Genomic DNA, 13744 nt, shown 5'->3' with positions numbered 1-13744 from the left:
ACAGTATTACTTATAGAATTTACAGAAATTTTCCATGGGATGGGGGAGAAAGTATTGCATAGGCAGAAGATTGAGTCAAATAGAGGAAACGAGTGTTACAATTTGTCTATCTGGAGATTATATCATATAGATTCTTATGCATTGACTTGTTGTCATGCTGAAAAGGAGAGAAGAAAAAGAATAGTAAAACTATGAAGTGAAGAGATTTTATTCACTTTGCATAAAGGGTGCAAGTAGAATTAAGTGATGTTTATTATGTTAATAATAAGTTACATATAATTTTTTGAAATAATTTTACCAGTTAAGGACTGTTACCTCATTTTGAAAGGGAGTTCAGGTATATGAAACCCTATTCGCTTCACTCACTTCTGGGAGTTTTTTTTTTTTTTTTTTTAATGCAGTTGGTTTGGACTCAGAATAATGCATAGGACTTTAGATTTTAGCCCCCTTTACTGTTATAGATCTCAGGAATGGAAAGACTGTCTATGGGGAACTGTGTTTTCTGGTTCAGCTTACTTTTAAAGTAATGTTTGGGTTACCATGAAAGTATATTTTGAAAAGAATATAGTTAGTGTATTGTTATAAATGACATAAAAAACCTGTTGTTTTTTACAGTTTAAAAGTACATATTAGTATTTAAGCATCAACCTAAAGACATTATGTGTACTTAGTAAGCTGAATAAAATGGAAGAGGAATCCTGAGTAGTAATGGTAATTAGAGGCACAGTACTATACTTCTTTGTATATATTAAATCCATTAATATTTTTCATGTGGTAGAATAACTCAGAAACTGGTGTGGAAATTTATTCCAAACACATTGTTTTTTGCCAACAGTGGTGTCAGCATAAATCTTAAGAAGGCTGTCAGATTAGTTCAGTAAGGATATATAATGTTCTAATTGTGTATATTTGCCATTCATTTGGGATATAAATGTGAAAGAGTTATGTACATTTTTCAATTTTTACATATATTATCTCCAACCTCATTTATTAGATGTTTATACCAACTCAACAATTGTCCATCTGTTATCTGCTTGGGAACTCCTCTCTCTTAGGGACAGTATTTAAAATACAGACTGTCTCTCCTTTTGAAACAGATTTTTATAGCACTTCAGCAAGCTCAAAATTTGTAACACTTATTTTCGTATAGTAGCAGGCATTTGGCCACACTGAATGGTATAAAACTCAGCTGACCCTTCAGGTTGAGGTCGAGGCATCAGGATAGTTGCCCACCTTCTTGTGTCAACCATGTTTATAGGACTATTAGGCAGTTTGGTCTCACTACCTGCATGGATGGAAGTTATCCATTGTTACTTGGGCCATCTTCTGCAATTGGTGTTGTAGAAAGGGTTATCCTTTGTTCAGAATAACTGTCCATTGGATCAGATTTCCTCATCTACCTTCCCCAAAATGACAAATTTTTAAATCAATTTGTATTTGTCGTTTTCTGTAGCAAAAGGCTATTACTCAGCCTTATCTCTGAAGGGGCTGGGCTCTCCCCCTTGGTGAAGTCATCCATGCTTATGAAAAACTAAGAGCAGTCCTTGACATGTTCATTAGACAGAGACCTAAAGACTGTCATATGTACTCTTAGCTTTAGCCATGGCAGAGTATGGGGGAACCATATGGCTGTCATATCTCATTCAACACTCAGAAGGATAGGGATTCCTGTCTTTCTCATTGTCCGGTGTTTTGCTGAAATTCAGGACCCATCATTTCCAGACAAGAGGTTCAAGAGTTAATAGTTTTCTTCCTCTGGTGGAGACTTGGATCAGATGACGTTATTGTCTGGTCCGTGCCCTCAGTACTACGGCAAAGGACTTGCTGTTTGAGTTTGGAGACATTTCGTTAGTACAGATAGGCAAAAGAAGGCATCTAGGAAGTTATAAGTGGGCCTAAAATTCCTCCCCAGAGAAGTCTGGCCTTTATTCTCACTCAAGAACACATGAAGTTAGGGCCATGGGACCGTGTCTTGCCTTGTCAAAGAACTTAGTGTTTCAGGTAATGAGGGCTGTGTAGCTAGACTACCTTTACCTCACTCTGCCTGAGGCATGTCGCCTACTTTCTCTTTGGGATCAATGGTGCTCAGTTGTTTGTATAGATAATGGGTCACAATCATGCACTACACATCTGGTCCAAGTACTTATAAAATGAGTAATTTCTCTTCCTTTCATTTTCCCTTCCCTAGCTGCATCCATGCCAAAGTACTTGTTGTAATCAAATGAGATGAAAGTAGTTAAGTGCACGGTGAGCATCTGTTCTATGTAGCTTAGTATGCATTGTCCTCTGTCCTCTCTCTTTTAACAAGGTGGAGGGAGGACATGGTTAAGCTTTTTTCTGAACCCATTATTTATTATTTAGTAATAGCCAGAGCAAAGCTGGAGAATGTTTGATGTAATAAATAAGTGAGAAAATAGAGCCCTTGATAACACTAAAAATAGTGGGTGCAGATGTTATGCTATAAACAATAAAAGTGAATTGGACATTGAAATGAGGTTACACATGGGGAAGAAAGTCCCTGGTTATCAAAAGCAATGACTTTGTGACCATGCATCAGTAAGGATAGAAGATTATTGCCAGTGGATTTTGATTTGCAATAGCCATGCTGCTGATCAGGAAAGAGTTGGATTTCAGGTGGGTGGGAAAGTGTGATTGCCGAATGATGATTCAGGACTTTAGCAATGAGGGTAAAGATCCTAAGTAGCGTTCTGAATGATTAAGTACAGGATTTAACATAAGTACAGGATTTAACAGTTAGTGTAGGATGGAGAGTAAGACTTGAGACAGTTCATCCATAAATCCTTTCTATTGCATATCCAGAACTGATGTAAAAACTATTTTAGTATATAACCATCCCCTTAAAGTTTTAATCCTTATTGTCTGCTCTGTACAATTTCTATATTTTAGGGCATTTTGGATATTAAGGAAGGCGAGTTACCTTAATAAACAGGCCATGGGATTATTTCTGTTGCTATGTTGTTTTAGGATAATTCAGATACGCTACTTTATCATGCTTGTGTAATGAAGTGCTGTAAGCTGTTTTCTAGCTTAAAGTTTGATATTACAGAACACATTATACTAACTCGTGGAACTTCTGAATAGTAGATTTTTATATATTTTCCCATTTTAAATTTGCCTTTATAAATGTATCATGTGTAACAGTTGCTGGCTGCGTCATGGAAGTAAGCCAAATATACTGTAGAACTTTGTTTATATTAATAAATTGTCTGTTTATGGCATGTATGTAGGTAAATGAAATGCTAGTAATATTTTGTTTTGTATGACTATGTGTAAGCTCTTCTTTTGTCTTTAATGTAATTTTCATGCCTTGTGGAAAATGTCTGGGATTATATGATTAGTAATTGAGATTTTGCTGTATAACTTCAGTTGAAGATTTGTTTAAGAGATCATACTTGGTAAACTATATAAAACAGTAATAAGTAATACATGAATGGATTGATATTACTAATTTGAGTTAAAATTTTGTATTTTAAAGTAGTCAAGTCTTCACTGAAATTAGTAGAATTGAACTTGTTATTTTTTTTATTGTGTAGAATGCAAGGTACATGCTGAAACAAAGATTTAAGCTTAATATTGTAATGGAAATATATGCTGTGTATATTCTAAAGGATGTAGGTATTGTGGTACAAGCTTATATTGTGCCTTAAAACATCATAAGTACAAGTACATCCAGAGTTTTGTAAGAATTACTTATTATTGAAGTGTTGGATTGGATCTTGCATTCATTGAAAGGGTCAATTTTAGTTTTTATTTATCAAAAGACATGAAATAGAGTAAATATGCTTGGAATTGTATGGTCATAGAAATACTGCACCTGTTGATGGTTTGGTGTCAAAAGAAAAGACAAACTATTTTGTAGGTTACCTTAGTTTTGGTACCTGGCTTTTTTAGTGTATTGTTTTAAGTACAGTGGACATTCAAATTGCTGCACCTTAATCAATCATATTTGTTCATGTGGAAATACAAAACATTGCTTGTGTGTAGTTATACTGTATCTTTTAGCAAAGCTGGGAGAGAGTGTTGGTGAACTTGGTAACAATGCTGTTAAGTGACCTGACAATTACTGGGGGTCAGGAGAATACTTCTCACTCACCTGCTGTCTTGCTGAGTAGACGTTCTTTCCACTCATGGTCATTGGACTGTTCCACTTTCTTCCCTTAGCTGATAATTTGAGTAATCATGCTGGTGTCTCCTCTGGAAAGGCCCCAACCCAAGCATCATGTTCACCTTCTACCACTCCTACTAATACTACTGTTTCACATTTCAGATAAGCAATTATCATCCTTGGAGCACCTGCAGATTTGGAATTCCCTCAACATTCCCAGAGGCCTGCTTTTGCAGTGTTTTGGACCACCTAGCAGTTGCAAAAGAGGAGGGATCTGCTTCCACTGCTCTTGCTACTGCTTTGGTACCTACTAAGGTGTAGGATCTTCCTGTAGCAGCTATGTTCCCTGTAGTGGACCCTCTGGCTTCTTGGGCAGCAACAACATAGGAGATGAGCAAGGTCTGAGTTTAAGAAGCAAAGAAGTGTTTACAACATTATTCCTCCTGGCTTAGCTGTCTTCCTTCTTTTCCTTGTCCTTGACTTCTTCCTCTCGCCAGAGGACGAAAAGGGGAATTCCAAGAAGTCCTGTTGGGGTTCTAACTGGGCCAACATGGGCTTAACTTAGCGTGTCCATTAGTACCTAATCCCTACTTGCTTAGACAGAGGACTGCTCCCACCTCATTCTCTTGTTTCTCCCATGTCTCTTACTTGGTAGAGCACATGTAACCCACAGACACTGTGCTTATTGGGTTCACAGATCAAGTGCCAGCTGGTAGCAGGGTAGGCCCTTGCCATACCTCACGTGATAGCTGGTTAAAGCAGCACTGCCTGCTTGTTCAGCATGATTGACTACTAGCCATAAGGAAAAGACCTTTTGAAGCTAAGCACTCAGCTCAGCTGGGGATGTCCCTCTCCGATACGTCATCCTGAACCTATTCATACAAATTTTGCATTCGACTCTAGGGATGTTAAGAAATTCTTTATCTTGATAGCCGAGGTGGAAAAGATCCCAATGGTTTCTTAAAAAGGTTTTCAGTGTGTTGTCTTCCAAGATTAGTAGATTCTATAGATTTTTAGGTCTACGACGGTTATCAGAATGTCCCGTGAGAGAGAGGCTTTCTCACATAACTGTGAGGGAGAAGTATGTTCCTCTTCAAAGCTGGGTTTTCAGACTGATGGGCATGAATCACTCTTCAGTGGAGTCATCAATGCTTATGAGTTTTGAGCAGTCTTGTCCCCTCTTGAGCTTCATCTTCCCAATTGGCATGTAACTCTCTTCTTTCACAACGTAACCCAATTTTTTTTTATATAAGACCTTGGGGGAGAACCCTTGGACCAAGAACTCACTTTCAGGACTATCTATTTACTGGCCTTTGCCATGCATATTGGGAAGGTAAATGGTCTTTCTCATCTGGTCTGGCATTCTGAGGGATGGGGGTCCCTCTTTCTCCTTTGTTCAAGAATTTCTGGCAAAGACTAAGAACCTGTCAGTTCCCAACGTAAGGATAGAAAATTTCTTGATCCCCTCCCTGTGAAACTTGACTGTTGGTGATGTGGACAAGGTGCTTTTATGCCGTGTGCAAGCCATTACCTGGATACTATCTGAAAAGGACCTACATACTGTATCCAGTGTTCAAAACACTTTTTGGGTTCATGAGGTGATCAAACAAGCTTATGACACCTCAGGGAAAGATGTCACCCAGCTTACATATGCAAAGCTCACAGCATTAGAGGTGGGACTGTCCTTGGCCTTTTGGAGAAACTTTTCAGTTTGCCAGGTTATCAGGGTGGGTTTCTGTAAATGCCAGTTAACCTTCACTTCATTTTCTCTGAGAGATGTCCCCAGAAGTCCTTAGACACCTTCTTAGGAAACATGCTGGCTGCTCAGCAAGTTATGTAGATACCTAGTTCCATTCACAGTGACAAATACCTCAACTAAAGTTATTTTGCTTAGTGTGATTCTAGGACCATGAACATAGTGATTGCTTGATTTTTTTTCTCACTTCCTTCCTACTGCTGGAGCACCATCTAGGCTAAAGTATGAGTTAGGATCAGAACAGGTACAGATGATTACATTTCACATATCCAGTCTTAGACCTCCACCCTGAGACATCTCTTTTCATTCTCCCCCTTTAACAAGAGGGGCAGGGGAGAACTTACAGTTGTATAATCAGAATACCTGCTGTGCGATGTTTAATCACTTAGTTGAACAAGGCTCTCTTACCTCACTCAGGCCAGGGCCTTATCCTGGTTCTCCTTGAGGCTGAAGGAAACCTAAGGTGAGTAGGAGGCATTACCTCCACTAACCCCTAACCACAAGTTGGCCTTATTACCATGTTCAGTGACCATCAACTACCTTCCTCTGAAGGATTCTCATATACATAGGTAAAAGGCTCAGCTAAGAGAAATACAAGGTACTTTAAAAACTTTGGTTATATATTGATAGAGATGTCACAAATTAACTTCTTTGGGCTCATTGCTACTTGTACCACAATTCTAAGGCCTTGTGCTTGTCAACATTGATTTTGGAATGAGGTTATTAGCTCCTTGCCCCACACTCACACATGGTCATAAAGAGCTTTTGTATCAGTATATACAACCCTGTATGTTATACGGACGTTTGAATGGCATGCAAAGTGGGTTTTTAGTAGTCACAAAATGTGCGTATTGATAGTCCACTGTATTAAGTTCTTTTTCATTGTATGATATTAATGTCAGTGTTTGAAATCTGTGAAACAGCACTCTTATTGATCTATTACTGTGACTGGCATTGCTTTGTAGTCTTCGACAAGGTGATTTTTGGTGAAAAAAAAGAGAATGAAACTGAATTTCATGTAGTGTGTATATTACTTTGCGGCAACTAGGCATATCTACTGGTTGCTAAAAATGTGGTTCTTAAAAATGTGGCATGATGGTGTAGAATTTTGAAGTTTGGTGTCCACTTACTTTTGTTTAGATAACCAGAAAATATCTACTACATATGAGCATATAGCTAAGCGATTAATTATTAGATATATCTCCACCAAAGCTGTCATAAAGATCTTGGGAATTATAAATTTCAAGAATAACTATATGTACATAGAAACTAGTAAGATCATTTTAAATATACATTATTTTTAAATATAAACCTATTTACATTTTTAAATTTAAAAATTTACCTATCAACAGTTTTCAGTATTATGTATAACAAATCATTCTCTCTTGAGTGAAATGTCATTCTGTCCTGTAATATTAAAATGTCAGTTTGAACAGAAATTGGAGGTATTGGTCTTTGTAGTGGCATCACCTGTATTGCTTATTCTGGGAGCTTTTGATTAGTATGCCATATTTACCTCGGGAATGTATTTTTCTCTTGTAACTTTAATGTGGGATATGATGTAGATGGTTATGGAATGGAAAATATTTTTTTTATCGTGCTAAGAGAACTTTTGCATCTCTATATACCAACAGACTTTTTCATCTGGGTATCAACAACTTGCCTGTTTCCCTCAAACTACTCCCCCATTGTCTTGAAAAGCAATTCTCAGCAAAGCTCAAACTGTGAACCCTATTATTATACTGTGCTATCCTATAAGTAAAGTACTTGTACTAACTGTTAAAAAGTTGACTTTTAAGAACTTTTAGGAAACTTGAATTACTTTTATCCCTAGAATGTGCTGTAAATACCTATTAAAAGTTTATGCAAAGGCAGTTTTGCAGAACTGTATTGCCCCAGTCTGGATTTTATGACCAGCTCCCAACCACCTGCAGGGGTTACAGACTTCCTTATGACCGACTTGGTCATAAGACAGTTGCTGGTGGTCAGTAATGGTCTGCCATCATCTGGTACTGATAGCTGAGTGGTTGAAACAGGGTGGTGGTGGTTGCCAACCTTTGTTTAGCTGCAATGGCCATCTTCCTGGTGAATGATGGGCCACAACTCACCATCTGGTAGAGCAACTAGTAAAAAATAAAAAATTAAATTAAATTAAAAATAACTAATGCCAACTTAAAACTAGTGGGCACCTAGTATTTGACCAGCAGGCAGTCAGTATTGGACTGCTTGGTGTGTAGTTGCCTGATGTCTGGTCAGGGGCAGTCTAATCACTTGATGGTGGGCGACTGAGTGCCTATTGATGGATGGTCCACTGGTTGAACAACTGGTTATAAGCACAGTCTTACTGGGGCTTAAGTTACTGCAGAGTTAAAACAAATTTGTTGCATGTGGCTAATGGGTTAAAGGTAATTTATATAAACTTCATACTGCTCAGTAACATACTATTTATAACTTCAACTGTAATTCTTAAAAGCAATATGCCATACTAGTCTTTCATTAATCAAGTTATGAAAAAATTTATAGAACTATATCATTAAATCTTGTTAACTATTCTAAAATACTCATCTACTTAATGCTTCCAAGGTTTTCTGGCCTTACATAAGGGAACTCAGATGTGTTCAAAGATAGCTATTTTTGTGGCAAATACTTCATTATGCTTGGTCACTTTTTCATTGTTTTTTCTGAAACATAAGAGTTTGTCACATTTTTCCCAAGGTTAATTACATGGAGAAGCAAGTTTTGCATTATTAACAAGGATGTATCTATACATTACCTTATTGGTGCTGTTTATGTGAATATTTTGTATATGTTTCTGTATATTAATACAATCCTATGATATTAACTATAGTTTAAATAACATCACTGTAGAATTAGTTTTAAAATATTTTCTCCTGATTGGTTTCCACCCTTCTGTTCCCTTGTCATGGGGTTGGCATCAGGCAGCAACTACTAGGGTTGCTCCTTCATAACTTAAATACATGGTGGTTCTAGCCCAGAATAGCTAAGCTAGCTGTACTCTCCTCTTCTTTAGCCACTTGACTTGGCCTTTTGTAATTGAACTATGCTTACTTTGATAAGGATTTTGTAAGGAGGTTGTCATCAGACACAACAAGACCTTGGCGTTACTAGACATTGAGTGAAGGCTTTGATTCTCATCTACATGTGCCTGCACATCCTACCATAACCCAGTTGGTTGGTGATGAATGTCACATTAGGGTCATGTTTTTTGCCCCCTGACGTGACTATTCTCATACAACACCAATAGAAGAATGTGTTGTTGTTGCAACGAAATGGCTATACTGGAGGAAGTTCCTGGATGGTGGTGTTTGAGGATCAGGAGATACTGAAATCTGTCATCCACAACTGTGCAGATGCCTGAAAGGGCATTTACATGCACACCTTGCAACACACATAGAACCATAGATCTGAAGGAAGAGGGCTTGAGTGACTTCCATGGCTTCAGTGATGGTAGTAGTTCTGGCTTCCGGATGATATCCAACAAGATAACAACAATGATTCTACTGCACCACAATCCCCAAACTACAAGGAGATGCAGAGGATCTTGGATGACTGGAGAACCCCTGTAGTGACCACAGCTATTTTCCTAAGAACTTGGAGTAGGCTGAAGCAGCCTAAGAAATTTGGTGACCCGGTACAGCAAAGCAGGATTGTAGTTGTTATTGTCAGAGCACCTTCAAACCCCATGCATCCAAGTCTATCACTGCACTTCTTCAGTACTAGGTCCCTCAGCTTAGAACTACAATCTAGTACTTTAGCACATTTTGTTAACATGTCAGGTCTTCTTGGCCATGACTCTGATGTCTTCCTGCCACTCTAAAAGACCCTTTGCATACTTCAATAACTTCCCTTACCAGTTTGCCACTTCAATACCTCCTAGAGGAACAGGATGCAAAGGAGAATGTCTTTTAAATCCTTCTCACTAGTTTTTCTAGTTCAGCGCATGTAAGCAGTTTCTACATTGCTCATAGGTAAGAGAGAGAGAGAGAGAATTTCAATGTTAAATTATTGTATACATTTAACATCAAGCATAATGCACATTGGTTTTTGAGTACAAGCACATACAGTACTGTGTAGGACAAACTGGGACTAGTAGTTGTGGAGGGTATAGAACTTCTTGAAGCAATACCTCCTCATGCATTGCCACTTCACACTCGGTACACTAAGAAAAAACTTTACTTTCGTCACTCTTACAGCAAACATGTCAGTGTTTCATTTCCCTGGTTGAGTCAACTTTTCAATTATATATCTTGGTGATGGTGTCTTTAGACACCCAGAGGGATCCAAAACTCTTGGCCTGTTCTTGGGCAGTGGTGCTTCCTCCAATGCTACTGGATAATTTGGGCCTACATCTTGGCCAGAAGTGTTATATTACTCCTGCTCATTTCTAGGCAGAGAAGAGGCATGAATGGTATTGCCACTAGCAGGCTACATATTTGTGGATGTCAAAACAAGTGTATCTTGGGCCATCATGTGGAATTTAAATTGAGTCAGTTTCTGGGCATGTGTGCTGGACTTATCGTAAAGTACATGAGCATTCTAAAGCAACATTTGGGTCAGATACAGCAACATACGAAGTAATTGATATTTTCATATCTATGGAAATCTTGTGTACTTTATATCCCCGCATATCACACATGGATGTTTTGCACCACTGATCTTCCTTCCCTTTCTACGTGGTTGTGGTCCATGTGCTCCTTTACTTCCATGCCATCCACATTGGTAATCAGGGAGATGAGGCAAGTGTCTTGCCAATTCACAAAGAAAGTATTTCCTTTGTGACAGAAGTCAAGTGTACTACAGGCACCTTAGAATGTTTGTATTATCAATAACTTCAGTGCTCCCCTCGTCAGCAGTAAAGTGCCAGTACTAGTGTAGAGGCAAGCTTAAAGAGATCCTCTGATAGGGTCACAGAATTATAAAAATTATCCGTGAAGACAAGGTACCTCTTATTCAAATATTGTGCCAAAAGCCCAAAATATGAAATTCCAGTGAAACTGCATTTCATAAAAATAAGAAAAACTGAATGAAAAGACGCTTACCCTTTCATGAATGTAGCTCATTGACTACCCTTGATACACAAGCTTTCACCATCCATCTATACACAAGAACTAAGAATGTGCAGATGATATGAAAACAGTATATTAATTTATTTACTTTTTTAAAATGTGTCAAATCATCAGTAAGTGAGGGACATTCATTCATAATTTAAAGCTTCTTTTTGTTTTTGTTTAATGAATAATCTATTAAAAGATTAACAAAGCAACAAAATCATGAAAAAATATATTTTTATAATAAAATGAAGTTTTATAAACATACTTACCAAGTAATTACTTAGCTAACGATTAGCCTCGCACGGCAACCTCAACTTAAAAATTTGCACACAAATATATATTTTGATAAAAGTAACTTACCAAGTAATTACTTAGCTGAATCCCACATTGCTAGGGGGGTGGGATGAATGGACTAAACTTAACACAAGCATTAAAGAAATGTTATTATTGAACTAGAGGAATGGCTAACACTGGCTCAGTGTTTGTTGCTTGCTTTCCTGGTAAGAGAGCTGTAGCAGGAGATGCTAACCTGTAGCGGTGCAGCAGTGAGCCGGAGTTGCCTCTACATTGGTGGGAAGTCTTGCAATGGTGATATGCTTGACCGCTGATAAGACTGGAGATGTAATATTCATGCCCTTTCCTGGGCATAGTACCATAACAACAAGACCAGAAAGTAAACCTGTTACCAATACTCCATTACTCAAATTTAGGATAAGACACTAACCAGCCAACAAACTGGTGGGTCCTCCAGGTACCCTCCAGGCTCCTCATAACTCAACATCCTTAACACAAGGAAAAGAGATAGAGATCTTGTCTATCCTATGCTTCTTCACCCAATACCATGCCAGCCACTGCCAACAGGCCAAGGGCACTACAATTTTCAAAAACTTTCTACTTCTTTCAAGTAATGTGATGCAAACATAGACTTACACCTCCAATAAGTCGATTGAAGGATCGCAGAAAGTGACAAGCTATGCTTAAAGGAGGGAGAGGTGGCCACAGCTCTGACCTCATGCCCCCTCACTTCAAGCAACGAAAACGATTCTGCCTGTATACAGGAAATGAGCTTCGGAGTAAAATTCCAGGACGGGGTTGGGAGGAAGAAGGGATCTCCCCTGTAAATAAGTTCTTTCAGGCAGCCACCATTTGAGATTGAATTGAAAATTTTTCATGTGCAACCTGCCCAGTGGAATGAAGGTCTCGATTGAAGATAGCATTCCTAGAAGACTCAAGCCTGGATGAATGGATGACATGACTGACTTGTTTCCATCCTGAACTTGGTCTTTTCTCTGAAGCGATTGAGAGCTTGAGAGCGCTTATGTCTAGCACCAGTCTCCAGCCCCCTGACTGTCTTGGGAACTACAAACAGGCAATTGTAAAAAGCCCTGGGAATGGACCTTTACTACTTCTTCTATGGCCTTCTTCATCAGGAGGAGGGAGGATACTTCCTTCGAAAGGGCTGTATGTCTTTCTGAGCCTTGCGAGTATGCCATCAATGTGATGGGGAGAGGAGACTAAAGGAAAGATCTCAAAAAAAAAGAGATGCAATAGCCCCCTTTAGTACCCTGACAATCCATGGCTCTGCTCCCCTATGAGCCCAATTCTCGAGGAACCTGGCTCCCACTGGGGCACGAAGGACTTCTGGTTCACTTCTCCAATTGAGACTTGGCAGTGGAGGGCTTCTTAATAGACTTCAAATGGAAGTGCAAGTTGAAGTGGGGTCTAAAGTGAGATAGAGGTCTCTTCGCACTAAATGGGTGCTGTTGGAGTGGAGAGACGAACTTTGGATGAAAGGGTACCAACAAAGAAGGCTTGGAGCGTGACGACTGAGTCAGGAGGTCCTGAGTAGACTACTACTACAGGTCTGCAGCTATCTGCTCCACCACGGCCTGCGGGAAGAGATGGGAGGGGTCCAGAGGCCAGAAAAGCAAAGCTGCTGTCTGTGAGGACATAACTCCTTTTGAAGCAAAAGAACACCAAAGTTACCTCCTTCAGAAGTCTGAAGGCGAAGAGTGATGCCAGCTCTGCAGAACCATCTTGAACAGCTTTATCCATACACGAAAGCATGCCTAGGTCTGCCCAAAAGGAGTCAACCATCCCTGTGGCATTCTCGATCTTCTTTGCAAGAGCAACCCCCCCTGTCCAGTCGAGAAAACTGAACACTTCAAACACCTTGAACAGGCTCTTAATAAGGTGGTCCAATTCCTCCGAGAAGAAAACTCTGGCCGAAGTGAAGGCTTAACAATGCAGTGTCAATGAGACAAAAGAAGTCTCCTTGGGAGGAGGCAGTGACTCCCAGGGAGGGACTTTTTCCGGTGTTGTAAGGCCAATGGGTCCTCTTGATAAGACGGGAGGGAGGATGAGCAATGGTCGCCTTCCCTTGTTCCCTCTTCATAGAGAGCCACTATTTAACAACTTCAAAGCCTTCCTAGAGGTGGTGAAAAGAACCATCTTGGAAAGGAGAGCGAGTTCTAGTTGATTCTCTGACATCAGGAACGAGAAAGCAGAAGCAGGAGTGAAGAACCCTGAATAGCAATCCGGGAGAAAACAAAGTAAAGCCTTGTATGCCAACAGTTGTGACGCATTTTGATCCTCAGCCTCCGAAGAAACTGGAGAAAGGTCGTCAGCAGTCTTAGAGGAATCTCCTGCTGGAGGAGCTTTCTTGACATAACTCAAAATCTCTGCGAGCTGGCTCTTCAGCAGTGCAAGAGAGGGTCATCTGATTCCAAAACTAAGGTCTGCTGTTGCCGATGAGCTACCTGTCCTGAAGCAGACAGGACCATGAATTGT

General features: G+C 39.4%; 1 protein-coding gene across 3 annotated transcripts in view; it reads left to right on the top strand.

The window, feature by feature from the left end:
- Positions 1-13744, top strand: part of LOC135211195 (transmembrane protein 65-like) — a 162811-nt gene that overhangs the window by 70383 nt on the left and 78684 nt on the right. The window contains exon 7 of one of the 3 annotated variants that reach the window (XM_064244416.1): positions 4289-8724. The exons of 1 other annotated variant lie outside the window; for it this stretch is intronic. The gene's annotated coding sequence lies outside the window, so the exon portion shown is untranslated. Of the gene's footprint in view, positions 8725-13744 lie in introns of those variants that run through there. One more of the 3 variants, XM_064244415.1, reaches the window with a different exon arrangement.

This window comes from Macrobrachium nipponense, chromosome 4, assembly GCF_015104395.2.
Source record: "Macrobrachium nipponense isolate FS-2020 chromosome 4, ASM1510439v2, whole genome shotgun sequence".
Taxonomy (NCBI): domain Eukaryota; kingdom Metazoa; phylum Arthropoda; class Malacostraca; order Decapoda; family Palaemonidae; genus Macrobrachium; species Macrobrachium nipponense.
This window is presented reverse-complemented; position numbering and strand designations above follow the sequence as displayed.